The sequence below is a fragment of the Spermophilus citellus genome (genome assembly GCF_964194105.1).
Source record: "Spermophilus citellus genome assembly, chromosome: 18".
Lineage (NCBI taxonomy): Eukaryota > Metazoa > Chordata > Mammalia > Rodentia > Sciuridae > Spermophilus > Spermophilus citellus.
In genome coordinates this window covers 20,686,572-20,695,275 of record NC_138200.1, presented here as the reverse complement: position 1 = coordinate 20,695,275, position 8,704 = coordinate 20,686,572, and the positions used below count along the sequence as shown (strand labels likewise).

At 44.1% G+C, this 8,704-nt stretch overlaps 1 protein-coding gene across 1 annotated transcript in view; it reads right to left on the bottom strand.

The window, feature by feature from the left end:
• Nucleotides 1–239: 239 nt before the first annotated feature.
• Nucleotides 240–8,704, bottom strand: part of LOC308637471 (uncharacterized protein) — a 160,780-nt gene continuing 152,315 nt past the window's right edge. Inside the window, exon 5 of the mRNA XM_081273838.1 lies at nt 240–372. The gene's annotated coding sequence lies outside the window, so the exon portion shown is untranslated. The remainder of the gene's footprint in view (nt 373–8,704) is intronic.

The following is an 8,704-nucleotide window of genomic DNA, read 5'->3' as shown; positions in this document are numbered from 1 at the left end:
AGGATACACGGGCTTTCTAAAGTCACGGGGACTCACTTACATATTGAATTGTCACAAAGAATGTCACTGTCAGAAATTAATAAATTTGTACCAAAAAAAATTTTTTTTAAAAGTCTTCCATTCGGCAACCTTCTCTGAGAAGGAGGAGGAAGATGATTGAATGTGAGGAAAGAGAGAGGGGAAGCAAAGGGAGACAGAGACAGAAGTGGGAATCTCTCTTCTCATCAGTGTCACACTTTGGGGGTGGGGTGGGCTGGGTGTCCTCTCTCCCTCTGTGCCTCTGGTGCCTGGCCTCTTCTGTCGGGGACCACTCCTTCCTGGCCAACTTCTTTCCTTCCTTGATATCCAATTTAACACTTGCTTCTCTGAAAACTGTAATGGAGAAATGACAATGATATTAACTTTTTAAAAATTGCTTTAATAAACTGCCAATTAATAAGAGAGAAGACGAAGCCACCACCGGAAATTACCTGGTCATGCTTAAAATAAAATTAAAAGGAGAAAGGAATTTCTCCCCACCAATATCAATATCCCCCTCCCCTCCCCTCCCCTCCCTCCCTCCCTCCCTCTCTCTCTCTCTCTCTCTCTCTCTCTCTCTCTCTCTCTCTCTCTCTCTCTTTCTCTCTCCTCCCCACCTCCTGTCTCTCTCCTTCTCTCTTTCTTTCTTCATTTCTTCTAAAATACATGAATTGTCCCTTTAACACACCAGGTTATCAGGTTGTGGTTTTCAGAAACAAACCTTCCTACGTTAAGACAAAAATCTAAACTGAATACACCCCATGATCACCTTGGATACAATTACCTCATTTCCAATTGGAGCCAGTGATTGCAAGAAAGCAACATTGGAAAAAACAAAACAGCAACAAAATCAGCAACTCAAAATTTCACCCAGTGGTGACACCAATTCTAATGATGCTGGTGATTTTTTTTTTCCTGGTCTTATTAAACTATGCATTGCTTTTTTGTTGAAACGTTTTTGTTTTTTTTTAAATCCTTTAAATAGTGTGTAGCAGACTCCAACTGATGTTTAAAATTCCACAAAATCGTTCCATATCCCTCTGTTCTGAGGCTGTTTCCATCCCTCAAAGATGGAGCCCTTTGCAGAGTACCACGAAGTCACCTCTAAAAGCCCAAAACGCTATAGCGCGTATTTGACAGCAGGTGGGTGTGGATTTAAAAGCATACCACATGTGTATCTTCTCAAGGTAAACATATTCAACAGCATTCTACAAGCTATATACTATTTTACAGAGTGCTAATGTCTCCTTGTGAATAATTTAGGGGATCCAATGCAGTCCTTTTAAAATAGAACGTTCCCAGCGAGCATAAAAATTCAGTCAAAGGAGAGGTTATGAAATTAGCGGTGACCGTATGAAACTGCAATAAGAAATCACAAGGGACCAGCCCCCTTTGGGAGTGAGGGGCTCAGAAAGAGAGAGGGAGAGATGGAGGGATACGGAAAGGGGCAGAGCACACTAGTGGGACAAGAGCAAATCTACTACGTAGAATTTCATTTCTTGAGAGCTATACATCAAGTCGTATTTGTTTAATGAGGTTGGCACCAGAAAGATGTATAGAACATGTCAGACACCCAGTACCAATACGTGGTGAGGGAAAGATAACATCTCAGTCTCTGACCACTCACTTACTCTTCCAGCCAGCTTCTCTATCTGTTGGTTCTTTGGCGAATAATAAATGAGAGGGCAGAAGGAACAAGAAGCCAAATAATGAAACACACACACACACACACACACACACACAAAAGAAAAATTATAACATTGGAAAGCAAAGCAGAGCCAGATTTACTGACCTCACCACTCCGTAAGCAAGAGAAGGTTATCACTGAAGAAACTTTTGCGAAGCGAAATGATCTTAAATAACAAGGAGTCCTGCGAAATTTACAGCACTTTTAAGATATGCAAATTGAATGCAAGGTATAGACATAAGGGTAATTAATTGTAAATCTAAGAATAATGTTTCTTTGTCAGGCTGTCTCCATGTTGTGGAATACATTCTAATGTGCCTTAACTTGGAATATTTTTTAAAGGCTGGTCTAATTATAAGATGTTCAGAATTTCAAAATACTGGTTATTCTTATCATTTAATTTAGCTGCTGTAACATTTAATAAAAGAATTTACTGATTGCATGGAAATATTTTAATCTTTCAAGGTTAAAGCCATCATTTTTAAGTCTGGGCAGTCAGGATTTGTGTGGATAGAGAGAGACTCTCAGGAAAAACCATGGCCCACAGGTCTGGCTGGGTGCTGGGTGTGGAGGGGTGGGGCTGTCTGTCACTGTTACTTGGTTGCCTAAGTTGATCAGTTAGCACTGTTCTGGGTCTTAGAGTGGTTTCCTTATGATGCTGGGAAGAACGTAACTGCTTGGGTCACTTGATGTTTGGTTTTCTTGTGCCTGCCCATGAAGGCTGCTGGCATCTTCTAAATGAAAGCGGTCGCCATATTCTGTAGATGATGAATTCTCCAGAAGTTTTCAGAGGAAGGGAATCTGACACGTGGCTCTCATGGAGAAAGCTTGGCATCAAGAGGGACCTGAGGAAAGAACTGGGAAGGGAGGAACAGAGACAGGCCACCGCAAAGCCAGGAGGAGCTTGGGTCGGAGGGACAGCGGCTCAGTCTTCCATTCATTCTTGAGGTCCAGTTCAGGGAAGGAGCTGCCGAGGGGTGGAATGCTGATTTGGTGTTTCCTCTAAGGTTGAAAACAAATGAAGCCTCTGGAGTCCTATCCCATATTTCTCAGAAAGCATTTGCCCAAGAACGAACCAGGCAAGTGCAGAAGGTGGGTGTCTGGCAATAGGAATGTGGGTGTGGGGCGGATCCAAGCAGAGCATCAGGAAAAACCGAGCCCCTTCTTGGGCTCACGACCTGTGGACAGGTGACCCAGGCCAGCATTCTCTGAGCACTTGCCGTTGTTTGTGGGCCTCTTTAGCTGATGTGGAAACGCCTGTCCCTGGGTCTCCTCCTGCTCCCTGGCTGCTCTTGTCGGCCTCTTTCACTTTCCATGTGTGTTCAAAATAAATAAATACAAACAAAATCCACCTGTTCCCAGGGCTCTGTCTGGGGCCCACCCCTCTTTCCTTCTCCACGTGCAACCTGGGATCTCATCCAGTCCCAGAAGGCTAAATGCCAGCTCTGTGTTAGCAACACTGAAATCTCCAGATCAGACCTCCCAGAGGTACACAGCTCCCAGCTTCTACGGTGGGTGGGTATTTCTAACCTACAGCACCCCAGATGGAGTCCCCTGTGCTTGGTACACTCTGCTCCCACCTGAATCAACTCCCAGGCTTCAGGTCATGCTCAGATGCTGCTCTTCTCTGATCATCCTACTTTATGTAGGGAACCTTCTCATTTCTCTCGGTCATATCCCACTAGGGGAATATACACAATTTATATTCATATTCATTTTTTTGATAGAGGGGATTGAACTCAGGGGTGCTTTACCACAGAGGTACATATCCAGTCCTTTTTATTGTTTTATTTTAAGACAGAGTCTCATTAAGTTGCTGAGGCTGGCCTCCAACTTGGGATCCTCTTATCTCAGCCTCCTGTGTCCCTGGGACTACAGGTATGTGCCACCATGCCTGACTGTATTCATTTCAATCGCATGTTTGTTTTATATCACCTGTATGATTCACTAAAATAGAAGTTGGGGTGGAGTGGGGCAGGAGAAAGGACATCTGAGTGACCACTGCTCAGCCTGCTGCCTCTGACCTTTAGTGCTACCAAGAGAGGTGTTCAATATATATCACTTGCAGATGCAGTCATTTAGTGGCCAGTTCAGAAAGTGAGTGAGGTCCGGGCCTCCCTCTGAGGCCTCACCGCAACCCTGCAGTATCAGCCTGGGCACAGTGTCACCAGATGTAAACAGGGTATCCCAGTGTGCTGTGCTCATCTCTGAGCACCTCAGCTGAGAGGCCAGAGCTAGACCGGAGCAGGACGCTGAGGAGAGCTAAAGTGCAGAAAGTGAGCCGCCACCGAGGCTGAGCTGTCAGAGACCAGGAACACTGGGGGGGGGGGGGGAGGATGACGTAATGGTATTATGGCAATCATCTGTAAAATACCCTGGAGGGAGAGGGAGGCCATTGCCCAGTATAGCTGTGGAGAGCTCACTTAGGGTGCAGGACGGGAGAGGGGAGGCAATGCTCAGTCCCACAGCAAAGAGTCGTGAACTGTCTCAGCTCCACCACGGTCTACTGGGTGGGCTTCTGGGCACCTTGTCCATTGGCTCTGCCTCAGCTCATTTCCCTGATGAGAGGGTGTAGAGCAATGTTTTTAAAGCACCAAATGCCTTTAATTTGTAAGAAATAGTCAAAGTCCCTTGAGATGAATCACCAAATACCTCAACTGTGAGTCCTTCACCACCTCATGTAGCGCCTCCAGAAAACGTTAGTATCCTCTGTCCTCCCCCATCCTCTTAAATATATGTAAGGTTCACCAAAGGTCACCTAGGGTCATTCTTCCACATTCTGATACATCATCAGCTGGCTTCTGCTGGCCTTGGTCACTTTTGAGTCAAGTTGGCATCAGGCCTCAGTTCCAATGGTGACCACCCCAGAAATGCATCCTCAATTCCTGAAGTCCTCAGACCTCAACATTTATGCTATAGGAACAGTTCTTACAAATTCAGTAAGCAAGGTGTTTTTTTTTTCCTCCCCAGCCAAAAAAAAAAAAAAGTTAAAAATTTATTTTATTTTTTTTATTTTTTTTATTTTTTTTGAATTTCATTAAACTAATGATTGAACCTTTATTTTTTTTTTATTGATTATTTAAAGCATTACATAGCTCTTGATATATCATCTTTCATACATTAGACTCAAATTGTGTTTTGAACTCCCATTTTCACCCCAAATATAGATTGCAGAATCACATCTGTTACATATTCACATTTTTACATAATGCCATATTAGTGTCTGTTGTATTCTTTTAAATAAGAAAAGTAAATAGGAAAACAAAACCTGAGAGAAAATATGTATGTATATTGTATGTTTGTATGTATGTATTTGACCTGATTCCCTAATATGTAAAGAATCTGTACAAATAAATAATAATAAAGAAAAAACTCAAGATACAATGAGCATAAGGCTTGAATGGACACTTCACATACACTTATATTGATAGACAAATAGACAATATATGCATGAAAAATGTTCAACATCATCAATCACCCGTAAAATGCAAATTAAAACCACAGTGAGATGCCATTCTATGCCTAGAGGAGTGGCCAAAATGGAAATATTGACAGCCCCAAAGGCTCACAAGGATATGGAGCAACTAGAGATCTTACACATTTGCTGGTAGAAGGGCAACTATAATAGGTAAACAAGCACCTGCCGTTTGACCTGGAAAATTTTACTTCCAGCTCTTTCAAAAGGAGGAGGAGGAGGAGGAGAAAGAGAAGAAGACTTTCATTTACAAGAAGATTTGACAAAAATATTCATGTCATCCTTATCCCTGAGATGAACGAAAACTGACCCGAACCAGCATCCACCAGCTGAGGAGTGAGTAGGTAAACAAGTTCTTCTACAGTAACATCATGAAATGCTATTTATAAATAACAATGAAAAAAAAACCCTACTGATATATGCTACAGCAGGGGACGATCTCAAAATATCACCCAGGTCCAGGCACAAATATGTTCCGTCAGATCCCTTTTTATAAAGCCCTCAAATGGGCAAAAGTCAGCTCTGCATACAGAATCAGATCAGGGACCAGAGAAGTGCTGGGGACTTTATAGGGTGCAAACTTTGTCAAAATTCACAAAATTGAACATAAAAAATTATGCACTTGATTGTTTGTAAATGTGTTTTTTGTTTTTGTTTTTGTTTTGTTTTGCTTCTTGCTGGGGATCATGGAGGCCAGGGCCTCACACATGCTAGGCAAGCACTCTATCACTAAGCCACGCCTGCCCCCCAATGTATTTTTTAAAAATAAAATTACTTTTTAAAGTAAAAAGGACAGAATGAACAACAAAATCCTTCCTGTTTAGATTATGCTCAGTTGGGACAGTGTGTCCCATGCAGCCTGGGCCCAGAGTGTTAAAAGCTCAATGAAGAATCTCTCAAATCAAGCCTGTTGTCTCCTCTGTCCCTGGTTACACACAGGCCACCAAGTGGTCAAGCCTACTCTCAGTTTACCAACACCCCGCTGCCCCTCAAAAAATCAGTCGATATAAATGCAGGGCACAAAGGGAGGACTTTGCAATACCTTCAAAAGGACAGCAATCAGCATCCTCCATGGTGAGTCCTCCATTTCCTGGCCTTGAGGCTGAGCACTGGTTACCCTGCCGATGAATTTGGAGAGTCTGGATATTTCCATGCACTCCCCAAAATGTGCTTTCTGAACAAAGCAATAGTTTCATTTCCTATCCCAGGAGGTGTCTTAGAGGAATATCAGGAAATAAGAAGCAATGCCCCACCACCACACTGTCTGGAAACCTGGCTAGCAGGTCAGACAGACATGCTGCAAGTCCTGGCTCTATCACCTCACTCCCTGTGTGACCTTGAGCAGTATCTTAAGTTCTCTGTGCCAGAATTAATTCACGTCCCTCATGGGCATAGTCAACCTTACTCTCTCCTGGTTCTTGTTAAATACAAATGAGATCATAGAAGTACAGGGCTTAGAACTTAACCACATTTAAGTGTTTGGTACAACACTCCAACATTAACCGTTATCATTCTGTGCATATACAGAGAAAGAAGCCAGAGAGTCAGAAGGAAATGGAGGGAAAGGGAGAATAAGAGAGACAGAGACAATAAGTCTGAGAAAAGGAGCCTCAGACTGAAAGTGGAATCAAAGTATGAGAAAAAAAAAAAAGCAGAAACAGAAGAAAAATGAACCCAAATTTTCCTTCTGTGTTTCAGGCTTGCCCACGCATTTCCCACAGCTTGCCCAGCATAATTTGGACTTGGTTATTTAAAGGGCTGTGGGATAATACAGTGGGAAGACAGGTCTGCCTGTAACTCACACAATTTATCACACAGGGAAGAGCCACTAATCTTTTTAGGAAACAAGGTATTCACAGTTATTTAAGGCTAATATTTATGTATCGCCACACATGGTGAGCACAGCCCCTTCTCCGTCCTCACATGGCGGCCGGGATCTGGGAAGGTCTTTAGCAGCGACATTTCATATTTTAAGCCCCTTAGAGGAGTCTGGCCTGGTGGACTGAGCCAGCCCTGTTATTAACTGCATCCGTGCACCAGATAGATTCACGCACACCGCTAATTAAAAGAGCAGATTTTCCCGAGGTGGGTGCATGCTAAGCCCAGTCGGAAGGCTACGGTCTTGCGTGAATGTCTTACAGGCCAAAGCCACGGTGCTGCTTCCCAAAGCGCAATCAATTATTCAAAGTCAGAACCTTCAGGATGTGCATAAATATAGTCCCCACCACAGTCCAGCTGGTCCATTTCAAGAATCTACTCCCTACGAGGTACAGAGAACAGAAGGATGGCAGCAGCAAGGCAGGGACCCCAGGGACAACTAGCAAGATCCCTGTCCCCACCAGAGGACAGGATCTTGTTCTTATCAGGGACCCTTTTTTCTAGTCATTACCAAGGCTGCGTCCATGCCCCCTTGGAAGACCCTTTTCATAGCGTCCCCCTCTTCCCTTCCCCGAGGGACCCAGCCTCATCCTGCCCCTAGCTGATCTTGCCTTTGCCTTTTGACAGCTCATTGGCATATACCAGATGTCATGTTAAGCCCTTTCATTAGGATCATGGACGCTCATCTTCCTTAATCCTGGGTTCTCAGACTGGACTGTGTATGGGACAAAAAAAACTTCTTTCTGCTTCATGGACATCTCTGCTTGTTGAGTAACCTCAATTTGGTCTCATCCCCAAGGATCTCTGTGTTAGTCAGGTTTCCAGACTTGTAACAAAATACCTGAGAAAATGAACTTAAAGAAGAAAAGGTTTATTTTGGCTCACAGTTGCAGAGGTTTTGGTCTACAAGGGCCTGGCACCATTGCTGTGGGCGTGTGGTGAGGCAGAATGTCATGGTGGAAGTGAATGGTCAAGTAAAACTGCTCACTTCAAGGAAGCCAGTAAGAAGGGAAAGAGAGAGAGAGAGAGAGAGAGAGAGAGAGAGAGAATGTAAAGGGGCTGGGGACAAGATAAAACCCTTCAGGGCATGTCCCCAATGACCCACTTTCTCCAAGTAGGCCTCACCTCATAAACTTTCCACCACTTTCCAATAGCACCACCAGCTAGGGACCAAGTCTTCAACGTGTGAGCCTTTGGAGGACATTCCAGATCCAGACCCTAACAACCTCCTCTTCCCTAGGGAGACAAGAAGAAAAAGTCTGACGAAACAAAGGGTGAACAGAACAGAGAAACAGGCCCATCACATCTATTCAAGCCGGAATTTCAAAAGTAACGGCAAATCCTGAATGTGCTCCACACTCTTGCCTGGCTACTTATTTCTCAGGAAGTTCAGAGGACAAGAGGACCCGCCATCCTTTCTAGATGGAATTAGAGATGCTCACATGGGTCCATGGCCCAATGGTCAGACTGCCTCGACCCATCCCTTGGTTCCCCCTTAGGTGTCCCCGATGACCCACCCTCTGGTTTTCTGATCATCCATTCTTCGGTTTTATGCCCGGAAGCATTTGCAGGCAAGGTGTTCCTTAGAGTCACTCTTGCCACATCTGCCACATAGAAAGGAGCTTACAGTGGGGACTTGCTATGAA